Below are 23,694 nucleotides of genomic sequence, written 5' to 3' on the forward strand. Positions count from 1 at the left end.
ATTTCATACATGGCCCAGTCAAATATTAGGGTTTGTCCGAGTCTAATTATTATTTCACTGAATGGTTCAAATTCTCCAACTGACATGCCAGTGGCTGTTTATCTGCTGCATAAACTTCAGCTGAACTTTCAATTTTTTTTTTTTATCGCGCACAGTTAGACTAATAGTTCAACAGTTTTTTTTTTATCTCTTAAATAAATCCTACACATTTTTCTCTCTCCTCCATTGCTCATTCAGCTCTCTCTCTCTCTCTCTCTCTCCTAATCTGTTTTCTTTCTGTCTTTATTTCCTGATTTTCCCCCCCCTTTTTTAAAAAATCTCCCCTTTATCCATCGAGAGGGACTAATAAGCTGTTTTATTAGTCTGTGGGGAGAGAGGCAGATGGGATTCAGTTCGTAGGCCAGATAAGGATTTTTAACTCGACTGTGCCTTATCACACCCTGTCACTGCGCCTTAGACTGAACAGATATGGCCTGGCATTATGTATGGCGTGGTAAAAATCCCCAGATGGAGATAGTGGAAGTTCTGTCTCAATCATGTTGTGGTAATCCCTGTTCAGAGGGGTCCCCATGAGTTCAGATTACTAATTTAAATGCAGCGATGCAGAGATGGACGACTCTCTCAGGAAAAACACAAACGCAATCAGCCCAGGAGTTGACTTAATGTTATTGCGCATCAATTAATCAACATATCGGTCACCTAATATAATTTTTAATCTGATTTTAGGTCCATTTTTATTTCCAGTTGTAGGATATATTGCTCATCTGCATTCTGCTCAGCGCTCAGTGTGTCACTGTGCTCATCATTCACTGACACATAAGGCTGTGCAGTGAGAAGACAGACAGCATTTTGCTGTCAGTATGAGCTGCTTTCCATCAGCCATCATTATTTTTAATTACTTTATTTCCCCGCCTCTCCCACTGTGTTTGTTGTGTACCACAGCAGAGGACCACATGAAGCAGACTCAAAGATGTCAACCTGTGAAGTCTCAAATTATACTAAATCAAGGTGAAAAAAATAGATCAGAGTACAGAAGACAGAGTATTTTGTTTCTAACGCTGAGAGTCATATTTTGGCAAGCATGAGCAAAGTGTCAAATTGGTGCTTTGACAGGTTTTGGACCTGGCTTTCTGTGTACAGCTACGTGCAGAAACCTCTGTTAATGAATTATTTTGTTGTGTTTTTTTCTTTTTAAGTGAAATACAACTTCTGTAGCAAATAAAGCTTGAAAACATTTCAACTTTAAAGTGACAGTGGATTGACCTTTAAAGAAAGGGACATGTTTGATGTGTGCTAGCTGCAGGGGTTTCTAGTAATTTCCTATATTATTTGTTACTATATAAAATATAGGAAAACACTCAATGTAAACCTCAGTACATTTCATTAGTTGTAATTTATTATTAGAAACTTAATGCTCCATCTATATTGAATTGTATGCTTGCATGTAGACAAATTTCGCATGCCCTGACAAAAAAATGACTGTTATCAACTTTGCATTGCCTGTTTTCTTCATAATTACCCATGAATTACATGCATATGAATCAACTGTCTATTGTGTTTAGTTCGAAGCTCTATCTTTCTATCTGTCTGTCATTTATATCTTTCTGTCATCGGACATTCATGTAAATTTATGCGTTCTACACTGGCAGATGGGCTGGGAATAGATTTATATTCAGCAGCCTTGTGTGAAGTCAGTGATAGACTGCTGAGTTTACAGAAACGCTTACAGAGACACAAACATGGACATGGACTTCAACACCCCTGACGTCACCCAAGAAAAAGTGCACGCTCATGCGTTGCTGGACTCCAATGTCGATGACCTTAACTGCTGCCACCAGAAGCAAACAGGAAGACGACGAGCTCCTCCTGCCCTTGACAGGTGCTCAGTGTTTAAAAGCGGTGTACAACCAGTGTGCATGTGGGTTGTGTTTTGTGCCTGCTGATGGACTGGTGATTCACAGAGGCCATTACATTGACTGGTTAACTCAAGTAATAGGGTGCTTAACAGTAATGTGGGCAGATTTCCTTCTCGTGCCTGAGTGGCAGAGATGAATTCATTGCACGCACCTCTGCTGGTGTATCTCCTTGTGTTCTCGCGTGTTCATGACTTTATCGGGGGGGGGGAGGTTGATGCTCCTTGTCGTCCGGCGCGATACGCGTCAGTTTGTTGAGGAGACATTGCAGCAGTGAGTCGTTAATCAACCTCCTCCTCCCGGGGAATACAGGCCGGCAGTGGAGTTGGAGCCGTGGGGAGACAACAGGGAGCATTAAATCATTAGTGTTGTTACAAACAGACCTTGGTTCAAGTTAATGTCCGCTCCTCATAAACCCTGTTATCTTAGCTCATTTCACTTCATTGCCCGTCTTCGTCTCACATCGTTTGGCTTCCCGTCGCTCACAATCATCTTTGTCTGACATCTTGTCTGATCTGATCGGAAGTTTGCGCTGTCCTTTTCTTGCTGGAGAGAGGGCCACATGGAGGAGAGAAAGCAGTGCACTCATTTGCATATAAATGACGGCCGTGCTCCTGCTCGTTTGTAATTTTAAGGTGATTTAGTGCCCGCGTGTGTGTTTGTTTGTGTGCGTGTGCACTGAAATGTTTCATTTCCCTGTTCTGTGTGTGTCAGCTCAGCATCATTATGTGTCAGAGCAGGGGACGATCGGCTCTGAATCAGCTGCCTCATGGTGCAGTCTGCCTGTGATTTCATGGCTTCTGTGACACTATCTGATGGCTTTTCCGGAAGGATAAAATCAATTGACTCATCCTGGAATGTGAAGCAGGCATGTGATCATTTTGACTAGAGTGTAAAAAACTTTCTATATTTGTGATTAAAATACACTGGAATGAAAACTTACAGGGGGCTCTTATGCAATTCTGCTAGGATTTTAGCTGATACTTTCTTTTACTAAAAGGGGAAACAAAAGAATTTCCTGTTAGAGACTTTCTTTAAAAGCCTGGAAGAGTTCTCACATGTCATCTCTCACAGTGTTTTTGTAACAGGAATCCTTACTGGTTTTTCCAACTATTCACTTAGAATCTAAGAATAGAGCAGACAGCACTATAAGGCCTGGGTAGCACACATCACATTCACACTTATATTAGATTTGTCCACGGGCTTTGAAGTAAATGGGACGAACCCAGTGCTGAGACGCTTGTCAGAAACCAAGCCAAGCTATTTTTTCTTATTGTAAGACGGTTAAGCATTATGATTAACAAAGTATAGAAGACTAAGTATCCATGTTGATTTATCTTGATCATAAAAATAACAATAGGCCTTTATCACAGCTGTCTTTTTGATTATCATCATAGAATAAATTATGTGTTTTAGTATAATAACATTACAGATGGCTCTGTTCTACTCAAGTGCCCCAATAAGCCTGGACAATGTTATAGTGTCTCATAAAAAACAATACTGGGAATCAGTTATCCTGATTTTATTATTCACAATTGCAATGGTTTTTTTTTAAGTTAATATAATTTTTGTCATATTATTGCATCATATAATCATACTGTAGACTGCATTTTAAAATCATTAGGACCTTGTTGTGTTTTAATAAAATTGCTTGTCATGTCATTTCCTGAAACTTCTTTTGAAACGGGCGGCTGCGTCCAACAAATTTAACTTTTAGACACCATCAGGCCCACAATCATTCCTATCATGCAGCAATTGGCCAGTGTGTGTATTTGTGACAAGAGTTTTAGGCAGCGTTTCCACTTCTTCCTCTCCTAATTTCATTCTCATTCTTTACACAACTTCTCCACAACTTTCTGTGTGGACAAACATGCACAACACCAGAAAAGCATTCACGGAAAGACTGACCAAAAGTATGCGCTGTTATGCTGATTTCCCTTTTTCTCCCTGACCTTTTATCATCATGTTGGATAACATGTTGACAGAGGAAGCTTGTTTCAAGCATATTCTCAGCCCCAGCAAGCAACGTGATACATGCTGCTTGATTTTAAGTAAAGCTGTAAAATGAAAACTAGACAAGGCAGAGGCTTGTATATAGTGAGCGGTAGCTCACTAAATCATCCAGGGAAAAGCTTTTATCGAACATACCTACAGGATTCGAATTGGATGAATCGTTTCTAGGTCGACGCCTGATGTCCGCCTTGGTTTGGGTTTTCGCCCAGGTCTACTTGTCAGATGATCTAAACCAAATGGGAATAAATTGATGGAGTCTGTGTTTCAAGTCATTGCAAAAACAAGTGCTGCCATACCTGATTACTGATATGGGCTCATTGGACTGTTGAGTCCAAGAAACATCTGTCCAAATTGCTGCTGATGTTGCTGCTATAGCATCATTTACAAATTTAAAATTCTCACTGGACAGTATTTTGCCTTGAGCTTATATTTACATTTAAAATGTGCTCGCCCCCTCAAATTAAGACATTTTTAAAGCAGTTAACGCACAAAACTAAGCGATAAAAATAGAAATCAGAATCTGTCTACTTAAAACTAATATATTTCTTGTTCTTGCTTGAGTGTCAGCAGGTCAACCAAGTCGGTTGATAGTATGGGACAGCCTGTTTTTAAAAAGTGGGAGGGCATTTCCTTCTCTACCTCCCACTGTCTCCCTCTTTCTCTCTCTTTGTCTCTCTGTGTATTTTCTGTCCATAATTACAAAGCTCATGAAAGCGTTTAGAGTCTCATGAATATTTAGATCTTGGAGGGGAAGTGTCAGGGGAGACCCATGTGTGGCTGGCCTGCCCTAATTATAGAGATAGGCTTCCACATACTCTCGCACGCACGCACGCACGCACACACACACACACACACACACACACACACACACTTAAGATGAGGGAGGAAAGCCAGAAAATGATCAAAAGCTCCCAAATTGGAAAAAGTTAATACAGACTTACACAAAGCCTACATTATACCTTAGACAAAGGTATCAGCATTCTGAAAAAGGGGCACATGCATACGTACACACACACACACACACACACACACACACACACACACACACACACACACACACACACACACACACACACACACACAGACACAGACACAGCAGGGACATAATGATGACACAGCTGGTTGTAGCTTGCAGCTGGTTCTTTCTGCTCCCTATATTGTTTCGTAGTGAGCTAATGATGAACACGAGCCTGGCAGATTAATCTGTGGGACTCTGTAGGTTTGTGTGTGTATTTGTACCCATCAGTCTGGGGACAGGGATGTTTTTATTTTTCTGTAATGTCGTGCTAAGATCCTGAATACGCTCCCCAGCGGACGCGGACAGCTGCGTCCACCACGGATGCGTAATAGTTGTGTTTATACTACTTTCTTGAGGCTGCTTTCCACATGTGCAGTGGATCAGTATCAGCAGAAATACACATTCTCAAACTTGGCCTTTTCCCTATTCGAGTTGTTGCACATTGGATTGTCTTTACATTGTCCTAATGACGGTATGAACATGTGTAGGCAGCGACAGATGTCTTGACACAGTCTCTCTTAAAAGTGTCAAAAATAGTCACCACAGTGACAACAAATTGGAGTTACATAGATGTCTGCAAAGAGCTTACACGTACACCCTCTGATGACAGAATTTAAATCCCACCCACCATCTCGTGCTACTGGATGTGGGAAGTACAATGTCAGCTTCAGTCATGACAGGGATGAACAGAAGTGTGACTCACTGACTCTTTGACGGACACCATTGAGTCAAATGGAGACACGAGAGGGGAGTCACGGTTTTTGGCTGGAGAAAGCTTGAGAGGAAGGAAGCGATGCCGGAACAGAACTATGCAGACACACAAAAACTTAATTGGTGCTAAAAGAAGGATAGAGGCAGAGGGAGTGAGAAAAGAGGAGGGCAGGAAGTTGGAGAGAGAAATAAAAGGTGGATGAGACGGATATAGTTGAAGGAAAACAAGGGGAAGTGGGTGGATTGAAAGAGGCAAGAGGAAGTAAGAGTGTATGTGAGAGAAAGAAGGCAAGTGAAAGGAAAGTGAGATGAGACGTGGAGGTAATAGGAGAAGAGGCTGGCATTTTGAAGGAGGCTTGTATTGTGAGTCATTTTAGACCAGGAGGATGGTGAGGGAAGGAGGTGACTGGTGAGGAGAGAGGGAGGGACCGAGGGAGGGAGAGAGAGGTGTAAGGAATTGTGGGAGAAGTATGAGAGGAGGATGAGGAGTATAAGAGAAGAGGGAGTACGCTGGAGTGTGTCACTGCAGATGGTGATGTCTTTGTAAAGGTGAGAAGCGAGGGTGGTGGATTTAAACGCAATTACATGTTTAGTCCCAGAATAGAAAACAGCATGATAATATAAATGATTCATTGCTATAGTTATAAATTTATAAAGCTCAGTTACTGTAGCAGAACTCAGATCCAGAGTTAAAGGTGGTCCCTTGGGCAACATATTTGTATTTATTACCATGACATCACAGTAAATTTAAAGGCTAGCTAACCTCAGATTTTGGATTAAGGAGATACCTAAATGTACATGGGTGACAAAATAAAGCACACATGAAGCGTGATAGTATGGTGTTAGCCCACCACGAGCCTCCAGTACAGCTTTAATGCTCCTTGGCTTACATTGTCTGATCCACATCTGTGTGATCGCCTGAATGTTTGGGCCATGGCATACGATTCACATAATTTTCATACTCATTAAATCACTCAGCGATGCCTTGTGCACCGTGAAAACACCTGCACCTGTTGTGTTTGTTAACTCATTAACCCGGTTGCAATCTGTATAACTTAAGTACGTATCTGACATTTGTGACTTATAAACACAACTTGCTCAACAAAATCATAACTGTAGGACATATGACTTTTGGAGTTTAAATATGCTTTCAATTATAGTAGTTTTAGATACAGTATTAAAGGTCCCATATTATATAAATTTAGACATCAGTTTTCTTTCTGATAATAAAGCAGATGTAGGTCCAATATAAATGCTGTGAAAGTGTGAAAGCGCTTAGTCCAGAGAGAAAAGCACACAGCCCGCGTTGAGGATCTGTGGCTGTAAATGAGTGGTATATTTGTTATGTCACAACCTCACTCTCATGCCACATGTTTGCCCAAGCTACAATACTAGAGATATCCTGAGCCAATCACAAGAGAGGGTCATTGATATCAATGCAACTTGAAGACAGAAGAAACAACCTGTTCTTGGTAGAGCTCCAGAGAGAAGCTTAAGAGAGGTGTAAAACTAAATTGAGATGGTTTTTGGTCCTTCAAACAACAAATGTATCTTTTTTTTTTTATAGAGGTCAAGACTGCTAATAAAACACTATACAAGTGTAAAATATGGGACCTTTAATGTTTATCATTTAAAAACCTTTGACCAAATGAATGCCGTCAATTTGGGTTTGCATAGCCATGAAACTTAGACTGGAATTTACTGTTGAACAGTTAAAATGTTCTTACAAGACAAATTACATTTTTGCTTTTCAGTTTGAGGGTAACTGAAATTAATGAGGAAAATATTTGTAAAATTCAAGACAGTCATGGGTAATAAATTGGCTATGTAGCTGAATATTAAAGATAGAAGATAAAAAATAGATAGTATATGAAATGGAAACAGAAAAACAGAGTTGACCTTTTCCCAGAAAGTGAACTGATTTAAATCAGGAGAGACTTACTGAAAAAAAATCTGAAAGCACAATCACCTTCATGTATTTGAAATAGTGTGCACGGCAGGAAAAGTATGTAAAATATGTGAGAAGTCCCCATGGTGCAGTTTGAACCCCTGGTGACGTTTACATTTGCTAATTAGCACTGCCAGTGTCAAGAATCTGAATCTTTTACTCCTGTAAAATGTAAAACATGTAAAACATGTAAATGTAAATGTAAAAAAATGTAAAATGTGAAGAACAATAGCTGGGGATGTAGGTGGATGTGATGTGGAGCGGGATGAGCCCAGTGGGAAGCTGGGTAGGATGAAACTGGAGGTGAATGGGGTCGAGAAGCAGTGATCTGACTGAAATGACAGCTGACAGTAGGGATCAAACATCTGACAGAAACATGATGACCGGCTGCTTGAGTTGTTGATGGGAAGATGAAAAGATAAAGTTCAAGATCTATGCCTTGATTTTATTGGAATGCCCCTTTTCTTATGGCAGCATCGTGACATGAACACCAGCTCATTTGCCTGACAACACGACTCAAACATGACAACACGACTCGAGTTTTGATTAACTTTCTAGTTGAAGATCTGCGACAGACTGGGAGGTTCTGTCGTCCAGCCGTTCGGGCTCTGTGGTCACGACAGGAGTTCAGACTCGTCTCACCGCCACCATGTGTGAGCTTTCATCAGGCCACTTTACAGCCGTGTGAGTGGAAACCAGACCACCACCACATGCTGTAAAGGCACGCTGCTGCCAAACAGACACTGACGCACACACTAGTATGATCATGAGCACAGGCAGACACTCAAAGACACACACAAACACTCAGTGCCATTTATTGCAGACCACAGTTTGATGAGGTATGTCACCAGTCTGAGAGGAGTGAAGCCCACTCTGAGCAGTGAGAGAGAACTAGCTAGCAGTTAGTAATCATTTCATCACATCATAACAACCACTGTCCATCAGCCAACTCCAGATTGTCACCGTGCTCATCATATCTTTCAGCAGCTATGTGTTTATGAATATTTATGTGTCTCTTTATGTTTAGCTCTCAGTGGAGGATAGAGAAAAGGTGGCAGAAATAATCTATTTATTTATACATATTTGATGTTTATTTATGTATGTTGTATATTAACTGAGGATTGAAATGAATAAACCATTCTGGTGTGGCCGCCTGTCTGTCAGAGCGCCTTTAAAGTGTTGCTGAGTGTCTTCAGTGCTGAATTTCCCTGAGTTTTATGTTTGCATTTGGCACTTTCAAATGTAAAGGAGGCTTTTTGCCACTGGTTTCCATTTTTAAACCTGAGTTGGTGAACATGTTTGAACCCAGGGAGGTAAAAGTGGTTATAATGAAGTTGTCAGATATTCACTGCTTATTTCTCCCTCACAGCAGTTTCAGCCATTAGTGTATTCAAAGGAAATGATCATTTTTTTTCACATTGGTAATATTGTGGGAAAACAAATCCTGATTGCCGCAGCGTGCTGGACTCCAGTGAAACTTCAAGTTATTAATGTGGATATTGTGTGTTTCGCTCATATTTCTATCTGCGGGCTACTTTTAGTTTATTTTTTCCACATAAGCAAAATGGAGCAATTGTGAGAACAAGATGTATCAATCTCAAGTTAATTAGAAATAAATCAATCTCTACTTGATCAAACATCAATAATGTCAAACAGAGCTTTATTTTCATTCACTCTGCCCCAAGAACTTTTTTAGAAGCAAATGCTAATCATAGTTTTCAGTGTTCAGTACAAGAACAGAAGCAGAAAGCAGCTGGTTCATACCTGTACTTCTAGACCGTTTAGAGTAGAGCCTGACTGATCGGATTTTTGAAGGTCATACTGACATCAGTATATAAAAGTAAAAAAAAAAATCAGATTTAAGAAAAATGTATCCAGTATTAATTTTTTGCAAAAGCAAATCGCAGAAAGGTCACTTTTTTGATATAGCCTTTTTAAAAATCTAGTTATATTTACAATTAAAGAATTTAAATTATGCACGGTGTATGACAGACAGTGGAAAAACAATGTCTTTTCGAGAGTGTTTCTAAATTGCCGTAAACATGCGTCTTTGACATGTCTGTCTGCAACTTCGTCCAGACTGCAGTAGACATCAGTTACAAAACATTTGTGACAGCTTAATATCAGTTGGTGTATTGGCACAACCGATTTATCCATCAGACTCTAGTCTACTGTGTGGAAGAGTTAATCAAAAAAATTCAGAAGAATAATGTCTATAAAAATAGTCTGCCAGTGGCAGGTTTATACCAACGGTCTACATCTACTCATGCACCAAAACAACTTAATTACTTCCTCAGTTTTTAATATAATGAGCTGATTTTTAAACAGTATATATTGATGGACATTGTTAATGAAAATCTTCGCTTCTTTTGGTTGATTGCGCCAGCTGGGACACTTTGACATCCTCATCCTTTATTCTTATCTGTTGCTAAGGACAAGCAGTCTCTCTCCATGCTGTCTTCTCGTCTGGTTACGTGACTGAAAATACCTGGCAATATTTCCTTGTCTGGTGTTATTCTTGATTAAAAAAATATATATATACTAGAATTGTTTCTAAATTAGCTTCCTCCTAGTGTATCGTTAGCTCATCATGCGGAGCTTGTGGTTTTTTTTCTTTTGGATTATTTATAGCATCCTCCCCTCTTCATTTACCCTCTTGCCTAGAGAAAAGGCCTCTGGTGTGGTATTTGCACCACCCAGCTATTTTTTTTTTTTTCAACAGTCCCCGAGCACATACCAGTCTCGAGTTCAAAGTGAGTGTACCGAAGCTCTTATAGACACGTCATCCTGTTTGTGCTTTACTACTGAAATTACTCTGTGACACCAGTTTGTGTGTGTGAGACGGAAAGAGAAGAATTGAAAGGAGATGAGGGACAAAAAAAAAAAAAACCCAAAAAAACCACTTTATAACTAACACTTTCAAGGGATTAGAAGAGAGGACGAGGACTCAGAGCTGATGTGTGTGAATGAGTAGTAGAATGGAAGAACAGGGGGCAGATGCAAGGTGAAAACAGGTACAGTGATATTAAGACAGTCCTTCAGAGATATAGACATGTGTGAGCCATCCTCTTTTCTGTGGCCCCCAACATGTGTTTGCATTCGAATGACAGATTGCAACAATTTGTGTCAATCATTTGTGTTGCGCAGGGATGAGAAGACTTTGTTTTTCTTCATGGTTTTAGCCTCCAGGCTGGTTTATCTGTGTCTGTAACCGAGCTGCCCGGTTGCCTTGAATTAGTCAAAGAAACAGGAGGTGGCGGTGAAACCGGAGAGTCTCTACGTCCAACTCGACTGGGTGTTTTTGTTTTCGTGTATGTGCAAGAGAGACGGTCACAGCAAGGATGTGGATTGGGAGCTAAAACAATTAGTTCATCAATCAGGTATATTTTATCTGTTAAACATTTGAAACAATTTTTATGGAAAACTGCCAAATACAAAAATGTGCTGCTTTTCTGAGTTTTATAATTGGAAACTGGATATCTTTGGGTCGAACAAAGAATATAGCTGGAGGACTCTATCCCGAGTTCTGGTAAATTGCAATGGACATTTTTCACTATTTTGTGACATTTTATCGTAAAAACAGTCAATTGACAGATTATTTAATAATGGAATCAGTCCTGTGTGGACTGGTATGTGGACAACTGACTTCCTGTTCACCCTAAAACTTAAAGGAAAGGCCGGTAACCAACAATCATTGAGTCTCTAATCTCTTAATAATTCTGTTTTCTGTATAAAATGTTTGTTTTTGTTAAATCCCACAGTACATGCGCCTTCATGTCTGGTTAAAGGATTGGCGGCCAATTCAAAAGTGCACAGCTAGTATATAGTGAGACGATAGTATATTCTGAGTTTGATAAGTATGCTGATGAACTCGCTGAACCCACCATGAACTGCCCTGATTTGACATGCTGGGGTATCTGTGCTTGAGGTGAGGAAATTGTCCAGCTCTCTTCCAGTGCCATTTTTAAAGGAAAACCTGGCCGCCGTCACTTAATCGAAAATTCCTGGTGTAATATATCTCTTTTATACAGGAGAGTGGCCCTAGGGAAATATTTGGTCCTGTCAAGGCTGAAGGAGAGCAGGAAAAATGACAGGGAGATGGAGCAATGAGGAAAGCAGGGATAGATATGGAAACGATGGACCAGACGATAAGAAGCTCATTATTCTGTTCCTATATTTGGCTCTCCATATCCTCCTCTCCTATTCCAACGCTTGCAGTGGAGACTTCCTCTTTGTAGGCCTACATCCAGCTGAAATATGTCGCCTGCACGCTAGTTTGTGTGTGCACGCCTCCTTGCTACTTCTGTAGTTGTCATGGCAACATTAGATCGTCTGACATATAAGGGTGTTTTCAGTGGGGTTGATGTATAATGAGCCGATATCTTTTGTTTTCAGAGGGAGATATTCATCAGTTTGACCTTTCCCCTCACCAGATCAACAGTGTGAACATATGAGGCTCGGTCTTTCTCTGCATTGATAATTACTCATTTCTCTTGTTTGTAGCGACTCTCATCTCATTACAGAGCGCACTGGCTTCATGTGACTCGCTAGCACAAAACTAAACAATCACTTGGCACTTGTATTGTTTAAATGTTTACTGACGCTCTCATCCTTCACTGCCAGTTGGGAGAGAAGGAGAGAATCCATTACATGCACACAGTCATCTGATATAAGGCGCTCAGTTAGATACCTATAAAATGCCAATTATATCTATATTCACATCTACACATGTTGGACAAGGCCTTGAAATAGTGATTATTTTCATTATCTATTGATCTGTTTCTATTTCTTATTTATTAAGGCTGCAAAATGCAAGAAAATAGTAAAATTCATCAAAAGTGACTGTTTTTGTCCTCAAAGCTAATGAGCTCATTTCTGTTGATTGACTAATCAATTAATTGTAGCACTATAATGGAGTGTATTAGCATCACATCGACTACATTAAAGCCAGAGTTTGACATTTTTTGACTCACTTTCTAAGAAGATAAGGAGACTGACACTACTTTCATGTTTGTTAAACGTAAAAGACAGCAAGCTTGAGATTCTTAGGGCAAAGATTAATGGATGAATTTACACTAATGTGAAAGTGGCATCTCAAAACACAAGCAGTCGGACTGGTTTAAAAAAAAAAAAAAAAACAACTACAGTCACAGGTTAACTCGCTTATCTAAACCACTGATTTGAAAGATGTCTATAAAGGTGACGTTTTTATTAGCCAGACCGTCTTGTTGCGCTGCTGAGCAGATATCTAGTTCGTGTGCTGCCTGTTCACTTATCTTAAATCCTGTTTATTTCCTGCATGGACTGATTGGTGACTGGTTTGTGGAGCACGTCTGTGAACATGAAACTCTCCCAGTTGAATCATCAGTACATACAAATATCTGCTTCTTTGATGAAAAGTAGATGGCTCAAGACTTGAGCAAAGAATTTAACGACCTTCTGTGGGATACATCCACTGATGTGTGTTACCGCTAACAGTGAGCAGAGGCTAAACTATACTCTTCAGCACTGTAAATTAGTTTACTTCAGGATTCTGGGTAAACATTAGTTGAATTCAGCAACTATCGTGCAATTTTTGTTATCCTACATTACAACAATGAAGCATTGTGAATTCTGTATAATACTAGTTTAACATTACTGTATTGTTTTGGATGGAAATGTAAAAGCAGTAGCAGGTCAGGCCCACGCTGAGCTGCAGAGTGATGGGAGTGTTGGAGAGGTCAAGACAGAGATGGACAGACAGCAGAGTGACACCTGCTGAGAGCTGCTAATCCCGGAGTAAAGTGGATTACTGTAGCAGCCTGGTGCTCCCTCCCAGTCTGTCTGGAGAAAATGGAGCTGCCATAAGCTGCTAAATTGCTGTGGGCTGACAAACTGCTGGCAGTGCTGCTGCGTTGAACACAACACAACTCTTCTTTGACCGCTCTGTCATCACCTATGTGTCCATCTACCTGCTCCGCAGAGTCCTGCTGTGTTACGAGGTCTGTCCGTGTAGCTGCTGCCACTCTGCTCAGTTCAGTGCACACATGCACGGTCACATTTGTTCAAGTACCTTGGTGGAGAGCTCTTGAGTTATTGAACAACCCGTGTTAATGACACGCTAAACGTACTATTATCCAGCTCCAAATACACGTCATCATTTCTGAGGGAAATCAAATCGAGTATTGTGGAATTTCTCTGAATTTCAGTCATCTTGACTCATTTTTGTTTGACAAACCTTTTTGCTACATTGCTTTCATGCTTACTTTTTGAATTTACTTTATATCTTTACATCTTGTTAACATGTCTGTAGTGGACATTCTGTGCTGGCTGCTGCTTTTCACAATTTAAGATGAAGTGCTTTATTTATTTAGAATAAACTAATCAATGAATAGATAATGTAGAATACCAATTTCACATCAGCCCACACGCCACTGATTGACAGTTGGTGATGATAATGCATCAAGAAACAGCAATACGCTATGAAAAAGGTATGGAGGAGGAAGATGATTGCTGGCTGGCATATTCTAAAAATCAGCTGTGCATTGAGCATTAACCGGCACAGAAATCATTGGTGAATGTAAACATAACTTCAAGGAAATTTCCCTGGAAACCTTAAATCCTTATAAAAGTGTGAATCATTATTGGGGTCTTTTTAACTTTTGGGGTTTCCCAACTATAGTTTTTTTTTTTTTTAAGTTTAATTTTTTTTTTTTTAATATAATTGCTGTGACTTATATTCCAACCAATGAACAGCTCTCGCACTTGATTTAGGTTTTTAATGAGTAAACCTGCTGGCTTTCTAATTTGTTTTTTGGTGTTCTTCACCTGGGCTTTACATTTTCATGTCGATGGAATATATAATGACATATAAAGACAATAGTTGGCAGTCTTAAGTTGTTCAGTTTCTCAGAATGTGAGATGCTGTCTGTGTTCTGGCCTTGAATTGTACTGTAGGGACAAATTATGTTTTGTTATGAAGTGGTCTCACTCATCTTGCTGAGTTACACACAAAACACAATGTAGACATTGAATGTGACTGAAACTGAGAAAAAAACAAAACCACGAATGCCAAACTCAGGAGAAAAAAAATACCCCCCACCCCCGTGAACTGTCAGTGTTGTTCTTGCACATTATGACAACGGAACAGAGCACACGTCACCCCATGTGACAAGGCTAATACACATTTTGTAAATGGGTCTTTTTGCTCAGCGTGACATGAAGTAAATGAAAAATATGAAACTTCGAGTTTGATGGGAACTTTAAATGCTGCTCTGTCAGACAGATTGTTTGAAGCAAGGAAACCAAACACGTCGGCTGCTGTGTAATACACACTCTGTCTGTGTATGTGTACATTTGCTGTGTGCAATCCTGATAGTTGAGTATCTGTGTATCTGGGTCACTGATGACCCTGTGGTCTATATATTTGGCTGACCTTTCACCTTTGGCCCTGGCCTTGACACCCTGACACATTGATGTAGACTCAACGGGGTTAAGATCTCTGCAGCATTTCAGTCCTAAACATATTTTGAAAAGTACAATATTTGGGACTTTCTGAACCCATTGTCAATAGGTCTCATATTAATGAATGAATAAATGAAATTTTAAACCTTGTGTTGATTTTCACATGTATTAACTCAGGTTTTTCTGTTCAGAATTGCTCTCCCTATAACTTTGTTGTCATAGTTTAAAGTTGATATCTTTCATGACAATGTTTATCATTGTTTGACATGATGTAAAAGTAAATGTATTCTTCCAGTTCAGTAACATGATGAAGGATATACCCTGAAGCACCTGCTCGCCATTGCCTCTGCTTGTCTGCCCAGTAGCTGCGTGCGTGCGTGCGCGCGTGTGTGTGTGTGTGGTTCGAGATAATGTATCAGTGTTCCCACTGATTGCCTCTGTCTCTATTTTTATTTTATCTGATTGTCTGTCTGCAGGACTTTGACTCTGCTATCTCGTTCTGGAGCCACGGCTCAGATTTCAAAATAATGGTCGCTTCAGTTGAAAAATGACGAGTGCAAATAATTTACACAGATTTCACAATAACCATCCATGAGCAATTGTTCTACGGAAAGACGTGGGCTTGAAGCACACACCTAACTGTGTCTGAGATGTAGACACAAACTTGACTAGTGTGAGACTGCAGTGCTGCCAGTGTTGTTTGTAAGATCCTGCTGTATCTTCCTCAGAATTGTCAGGCAAAAAGAGATAAGGTGCTCTCACACAGCATGACTTGTTCATATATAGTGTATAGTGTATCATGTTGAAGATAAAAAGTTGTCTAAATGTCATCAACTTTAAAAAGACAAGTAACAACTCTTTTTGGCGAGACGGCAGTTTGCTCATCAGTTTGATGTTGTGGAAATAATCCTGTTGTTTTTCCATCCCAACACTGTCGTAAGAGGCTGTATACTGAAACATGGCAGTAATGTTCTTACTTTTACAACCTGAGAAAAAGATAAATCTTCACTGCAGCCTTTTGGTGTTACTTATAACTTCTGGCCTCAAAGATTGGCCAGTTAAAGAGATTTACCAATGCTATTATGCTACTAGTCCTTTTTATCTGCAGGAAACAGATCCATATATTTTACTGAACTGCACTAATTCTCTTCTTTAAAAAGAGAAGTAGCATATTCTAACCTCTTGTCTGTCAAGTTGAATGTTCTGCGCCTGGGTATACCATTTAATGGCAGGTAGTCAATGAGTGGAACAGTAAATGCAACGATGGCTGAAGCTGTTGGCAATTGACCATAATCCAGTCCCTCCAGGAAACGTGATAGATTATCACAAATTCAGGTAATCTCTACAATATTTGCAGGAGCTTGCAATTTTGCAAAAGTCCTAGTTTTTTTTTTTCCCACAAAAAAAGGCCTTTGATAGAAGCCTATTCAATCAAAACTTGCTTTATTAACAAAAATAACTTCTCATTTGTAGTCAGCAAAGATCTTTAATTTCTCCTCAGACCATCAAAACAAACAACATGCTGGCTAACCAGAAAAACGGTAAAGAATGGGAGTGACAGGATTTATGGGAAATGTTCGTTTTATAGGAATAAGAAAAATTTAAAATGATTCATATATATATATATATATATATACTGATTTAATATTATTTAGAAAGCATTTAAAGCATTTATTACACTTTTTTTTCTAACTTTGAACCAAAGGTTCTCTGAGTAAAAAAAATGTTTTAAAAGTAGGAGCATGTGCATTTCCTCCTTTCCTACAATAGGTGTGGACACCTCAACTTTCTGGTTAGATGCTGGCTCCTATTTTTTTTGGAGAGTGTTCTATGAATTCACCTTACACACCGCACCTTTAAACTAATGTGTTTTAGCACGGTGTTATCCCAAAACCCAGTTAGCATCATCAGTGCTGCTGTGTCAGTAGCTGTAATGTAATCAGCACTTTAGAGTCTTAAATCTGTTGAAATGCTCTGCACATGTTGTCCAGGGCCATTTAATTGAAGGATTTGGCCTTTGTGAGACGTTTACTTGACAAATGATACAGCGATGTAATGAGAGTCTGCAATTGAGAGTTAAAATTTGTGTGCTTTCCTCGCTCTCTGTAGGAGGGAGACAGCCACCTATCACAAACCGATCTGTGTGTGTGTGTGTGTGTGTGTGTGTGTGTGTGTGTGTGTGTGTGTGTGTGTGTGTGTGTGTGTGTGTGTGTGTGTGTGTGTGCATATGTAAATGATTTAGGGTCTCCATGGGACACTGAGGGGAGGACTTGGCACGTGGCTGCTGACCCCTTGTCAGCAGTGACAGACGTAGACCAGCAGCTGTTAAAGAAAAGGAAGGAGGGAGGCCACAGAAGGGAGGGTATAAAAAGAGGAGTGGCAAGGGAGGTGCAGCACTGATGAATGGCTGAGCAGAGATAGAAGAGATGAGGAGGAGAGGGTAGAGATGACAGGTGAAGGGATGGATTGGAGGGCAGAGAGGGGAGGAAGGTGAGGAAGGGGCCATCGGGTGGAGCGAGGGAGACAAATTAAAATGAAAAGATTTGAAACATGTTTTTTGTTTTGACCTTGTACACATTTTAAGCTTACAATTATACAGCTAAAAAGAGACATTTTAAATGCTCTAGATACATTTTAAAACAAGGTTAACCAGAAATGCTGATATGATTGCCACGTGAAGCATTTTTTTAGAACTTTTTCTTGCTGACATAATGAAGTAACAAACAATCCTTCCAAACCCATGAAATTTAGGAGGTAAAAATGCTGAACAACAGTGTGAACTGCAAATTCAACAAAACACTGACATGGCCGTAGAGAGAGACAGAGATATGGGTATTGCACGGAGCGCTGAAGGACAGACATGATACCTGGCAGCGACAATATAACTGAAGAAAACTGCATGAGCGCTGTGCAGTGTGAGATTGTGACTCATTAAGTGAGCTTTCCTACAGTGAAAGAAGACGAGGAGAGGTTGTGTTTTAATGAAGGGAGGGAGAGAGGCGATGGTGGGAAATGAAAGCAGCAGATCGCTGTGTGTCCCTCCTGCTGCCTCCATTTACCATCATCGATTGTGCAGCCTGGCTGAATTAATGGATACCTGCTGTACTCAGACGGCCGGTATCTATATCGATGTGTGTAAGAGGGAAAGGAGACAAGTGTTTCAGCGAGCCTTTCCTTTGTGTTCACACAGTGTGACAGTTGAATGCTGGTGTTCTTATATTTCTATTTTTAATAAATGCCTTCAAAGTCAGAGAAAGATGGGAACAACCCTCTTGACTGATTTTGCCACTCATCACACTTTAAAGGGGCTCGGGGAGGGCTGGGATTTGGTGCAAAAGTAGAAATTAGATTCTATATTGACAATTAAGGCCACATCCACACTACTATGTTTTCATTTTAAAACCATTTAAAAATGCAAACATATTATTGTGGTTGTAGACTAAGGTTAGTTTAAGGACAGGGTTGGATTAAAAGCAGGAGTTAGGTAATGGATTCACATTGAGTTTACGCCAAACAACCAAATGTCTCCATGCTACTGTATATTGTTAACATACAGTAGGTATCTCGACATTTGTTTCTGATCTAAACCGTTTGGAAAAGTGACGCTTTAAACATTATTTTTTTTGCCCCTGTCTGCCCTTTCTCTTGGTACACAGCATTTCTATCCCTTTTTTTTTTTTTTTTTTACCCTCCTTCTCTTTCTCCCCCTCCCTCTAACTGACCTCACCCTTCACCCTGAGGCTGCACGTTTCAGACCCCCGTTTCTCCCATTTTTGTTTAACTTCTGCTCTCCACTTCCATCTATCCGTCCGTCCCGCCCCCTCTGTCGATCCGCCTCCCCTGGGCAATGTGGACAGTTGGATGGCTTTGTGTTTGACATGTGTATTGACAGGACACACACACACACACACACACACACACACACACACACACACACACACACACACACACACACACACACACACACACACAAATGCGCATGCACACACACTTGCAGTTTCTATTGTCAGTAAAATGCTCAGCTGTGAGGCCCCTAGCCCTAATTCTCTGTGTGTCTGGTGAGGACAGGGCCTCCATTGTCCTCCAGATTAGCTCTCTCACACACACACACACACACACACACACACACACACACACACACACGCGCACACACACACACACACACACACGCAAAGACACACATGCGGCTCCAGACCCCATGGGGTCCCTTAAGTGTGGATGTGCCTTGAGGCAGAAAATCAGTGGGCAATTTACGGCCGGGTCCTGTAGAGAAGATGGGGGATGTACCGCAGTTTGAAGCCTGAATGTCAAACTGTATCTTTGGTTTCCGATTCAGGATGATAGAAGGAAATCTTAAGCCTTTTATTATTCAGCAGAATGACAGAAAAACATCCGTGTTCGGACAATTTACACAGTGACATAAATGAATGTGGAAACCGAGAGGCAGAGAATGGAAAGAAAACATCCGGCTTACTGTGTAGCACAGAAAAGTTATCAAACTCAGGACAATGAGGTCCAGGTGCTGCGACTTCTACAGCTAAATCAATTAATCAAATAAATACCATGCGTGTGGTAAACTACATGGAGGATTTTATCTTTAACACCTAATGTTACTTTATCAGGTGGCGTGCACTGTCAGGAAATTTGCATACCGTATGTTACTGCTGTAATGGACAAAACAATCCATTTCGGTGATCACTGGTTTGAAGCAAAGCCTACCAAAACTAAAACCCGGAAAAGCCTCTAATCCAGCAGAATTAGGGGGCTGAGTTTGAGTTTGTATTTTATATGCAAATTAAAGTGTAAATTAGTAGCAGTAAAATAATGAAACAAGATACTGTCACCTACTTTAAAATTCACCCTGTCCTCTGGCCTTAAAGCTGATCTCTTCCAGGACCCGGAAGGAACCACACTTAATTGTTTTTTGTGGCAGAAATGTTGGATTTCTGCTGCAGGCAAAATAGGAATGACAGGATTGCAGCAATTAGGGCAACCACGAATTTTACTTTATTTCATGGGCACCCAATTGTCTAAAAATAATAAAGTAAGGCAAAACTTTTTAAGTAAATCCTTATTTGGCTTCATTGAAATATTTCCCCAAACCATAAAACCTGAGCTTGGCCTCCCAGCAGCACGGCTTTTGTGGGAACTGACTCTTAGATTCTTTGCCAGCTTTCTAACCTCACTTCAAATGTCCCCCTCCTCCCTACCTGTGGTTATTACCTTGAGCCTACAGTGACTGCTTCCATTCAAAACCATTGACCTAGATTGGCTAGTGTTAGTTTGGAGGCTGAGGTGTGTGTGTGTGTGTGTGTGTGGGGGGGGGGGTAAAGGTAGTGCATCTAACCCATACGTCTGCTTCAGGTGATCCATAGCCGCCAGTGTGTGTGTTTGTACAGATCTGCACATTTCCTCTTTTCCACTTCTCGGTCTGAATGAGGCCAGTTGACAGGATTTGGCATTTGGTGTGTGTGTGTGTGTGTGTGTGTGTGTGTGTGTGTGTGTGTGTGTGTGTGTGTGTGTGTGTGTGTGTGTGTGTGTGTGTGTGTGTGTGTGTGTGTGTGTGTGTTTTCTTCAAATAGTTATGAACTTTAAGTCACACTCATATATTTCCTGGCTTCTTTACATGCTTAATAATAAGTATATGCCATTTTCACAGCCCAAAAGTTGTACATTTTGTGAAAAATGCTTCCTCACTTTCTGGCCCAGAGTTAAATATGAACGAAATATAAAGCTACAGCCAGAAGCCAATTAGCTTAGTTTATTACAGAGACTGGAAACAGCTTGCCTTACTCTGTCAAATGACAAAATCTACCCACCATCACCTCTTAAACTCAATTAACATTAAATATATTGTGTAATCCATAGATAACCCAAAGTGTGAAACAAAACCCTGGTGTTTTAAAGAGGATTTTGCACCAGACTGTTTCATGCCTGCAGTTTGCAGATAGTCAGTAATTACTGGTGAAGAAATAGTTCAAGGCACATGCCCCATCAAACAGCAAATTCAAAATTGTATGCTTTTTTTTGTAATAAACTTGGCTGGAGTTTAACATTAAATGGACAGATATGTCGGAGTATCAGTCCCTAATTCTCATGTACCTCTACACAGGAATGCAGGAAATAATATTCTCCAAAATGTTGAACTGTTCCTTTAAGCGTGTGACGCGCGTCCTTGCGTGTATGCGTGATAGATGGGTAACGGTGTCTCGTTTGACTGCAGCCACCTCCTAATTAAACGCATCCTCATTGCTAATTGTAGATGTCTGAGAACAAAAGTCAAACCAACCATCACTTACTGTCCCACGACTCTCTCACTGCGCGTCACCTTTGAATGCCTGAGTTCATGTGAGGTAATGATATGGCAGTGATATGGTGGGAGACGTGGTGTCGGGGATTTGCTTCTCCCGTGGTCACAGCAGCCCTGGGAAAAGGAAGTTCATGCAGGAAGTGAGCTGGCTGGGCCTCAATCCTGCAGTCGGTTTCGCTACTTACGTGTCTTTGTGTGTTATTGTTTAAGTGTGTGTATTTTGTGTGTCTTGTTTTTAAAGTTCTTGCAGCTCAAAGAGAAAGATGCAAGGACAGCGTGCGAGGAGTGCATGTTCCTCTGCTAAATGTTCCCTTACCCCCTCCCCGACTTTTTGAATGACTGATGTTTGCTGCCGGGAGGGGTTGATAAATGAACGTAGTCATCACATCACCTCAGAGCCAAGTTATGCAGTAATGCGCAGTTGCGCACATCTACAACGTGACAATAGGAAAGAACAGAGCGAGGAGAGAGAGCAACACAGCTGAACCAAAGGGAGCTGGTCGTCAGCCAGACACCACTGAGTGCCGCATGGAGATGAAAAGTTCTGGTAGTCAAATGAAAGGTGTTAAATGGAGACATGTAAAGTAGACAAACGGAACACTTCCTATTCCGCATCAATAATCGAGCAGGGCGAAAACAGCTTTTCTTTTCAAGTGTTTTTCTTTAGCTTTTCACACATTTTTCTGCATTTAAAAAAAAAAGAAAAAAAAGAGATGGCTTTTTGTATAATAGTATTCTTGTGTGGTATTTACTCATGTGTTAACTTTAACTTTACATCGACTTTGTGGTGCACACGGGACATGACTGGCCCTTTCGCCTTGATGCCTAAAATGTGCACATGCCCTGCTCGTGCAGTGTATGTGGCACGTGTAGGGGTGTGTGCGCGCGCGTGTGTGTGTGTGTGTGTGTGTGTGTGTCTGTAGCAGACGGGGGAGGGGTGTGTTGGTTTGGTTGGTTGGCTCTGTGAAGCTCTTTGTAAGGAGGGGGGGGGGAGTCAGCGAGGGGAGGGGAGGGGATGGGAGGGAGGCGAACCGGGTGTTTCTCTCAGCTGCCTGCTGGTCTGGTTGCTGTTGGTAACTTTGCTTGATGAGATCAGAGAGGATCGGCTTTCAGCCCTTCATGTCTCTCCCTCTCTCTCTCTCTCTCTCTCTCTCTCTCTCTCTCTCTCGGAAAGACCGAAGTGGAACTAAAACTGGAGTGTGGTCGAAAGTCTGCTTCGGAGCCGCTGGTTGTCAGCGGAGAACGTCGTGACGGTGCCGCCTTGGAAACACTCAGGAGTCGGAGTTGGCGCACAAGTGAGTCGGGGGAAGGTGGTGGTGGTGGTGGTGGTGGTGGTGGTGGTTGGGGGGGGGGGGGGGTGGTGAGGAAGAAGTGATAGCCTCAGGGAGGAGAAAAGCCAGGGTGGTGGAGGAGAAGGAAGCAGAGGTGGACAGCTCTCAGGAAAGAGAGATCCTCTCTCTTTCTGTTTCAGTCAGTCTTGCCGGCTGCTGCTCTCCTCCTTCCTCCTGGCTTCCTCTGTTTTTTTGTTGTTTTTTTTTTTCTTCTCGCTGCTGGCGACTGGCTGGAAGAGTTGAGGTGTGTTTTTGGCTGCCGCTTGGATTTCGAACATGGACTCGGGCTGAACAGCTATATGCAGCGAGACGTGAGAAAAGTCACTGGAGATCCATTGTAAGCAGCTTGATCTGACGTGTTGTCTACAATCAGTTTGTCAACTCTAAGAGAGATTGTTCCTATTTCAGGAGTGTGTGTGGAGGACACAGAGTAGCCCTACAGCTGTGTGTGTGTGTGTGTGTGTGTGTGTGTGTGTGTGTGTGTGTGTGTGTGTGTGTGTGTGTGTGTGATGCTCTGTTCTTCCTGATAGTTTGTACAGCGATATTCAATTCATGCCTGAGGTTTAAAAGTAGCTGTAAGTATGATTTGTTTGTCATTATGTGTTTATTAGTGAAGATGAGCCCACGCTGCTGCTGCTGCTGTTTACCTTCTGACGATCCACTGAATGTTCTCTTCTCATGTGGATGCTACCTTACACCTCTCCTCTCCTTCCTCCTCTGTCCCTCCCCTGCTTCCTCATCTTGTCGCCTTTAATTTTCTTAATGGTCTCAAGGCCTCAGCTGGCCAGCTGGGATACCCCTTTGTGTGTGTGTGTGTGTGTGTGTGTGTGTGTGTGTGTGTGTGTGTGTGTGTGTGTGTGTGCATAGAGTTGAGAGTTTGAGGATAGGCTCCTCGCTCACATACAATAATAGGATAGATCCTGCTTTCTATTTTTAAACACACTGTTTGTCTATATGTTACAAACACCTCTATTCTGGCAGCTCACTCCACGCTGTCCACAGTAGCT

General features: G+C 41.2%; 1 protein-coding gene across 4 annotated transcripts in view; it reads left to right on the forward strand.

Annotated features, from left to right (window-relative positions):
* Positions 1-23,694, forward strand: part of LOC138625264 (SPRY domain-containing SOCS box protein 4-like) — a 70,773-nt gene that overhangs the window by 2,205 nt on the left and 44,874 nt on the right. Inside the window, exon 1 of one of the 4 annotated variants that reach the window (XM_069706062.1) lies at positions 22,415-22,651. The exons of 2 other annotated variants lie outside the window; for them this stretch is intronic. The gene's annotated coding sequence lies outside the window, so the exon portion shown is untranslated. Of the gene's footprint in view, positions 1-22,414; positions 22,652-22,844; positions 23,025-23,694 lie in introns of those variants that run through there. One more of the 4 variants, XM_069706063.1, reaches the window with a different exon arrangement.

The sequence above is a fragment of the Brachyistius frenatus genome, unplaced genomic scaffold (genome assembly GCF_029030835.1).
Source record: "Brachyistius frenatus isolate BFR_SWC_R1_liver_20210118 unplaced genomic scaffold, ASM2903083v1 Contig_61, whole genome shotgun sequence".
NCBI classification, from domain to species: domain Eukaryota; kingdom Metazoa; phylum Chordata; class Actinopteri; family Embiotocidae; genus Brachyistius; species Brachyistius frenatus.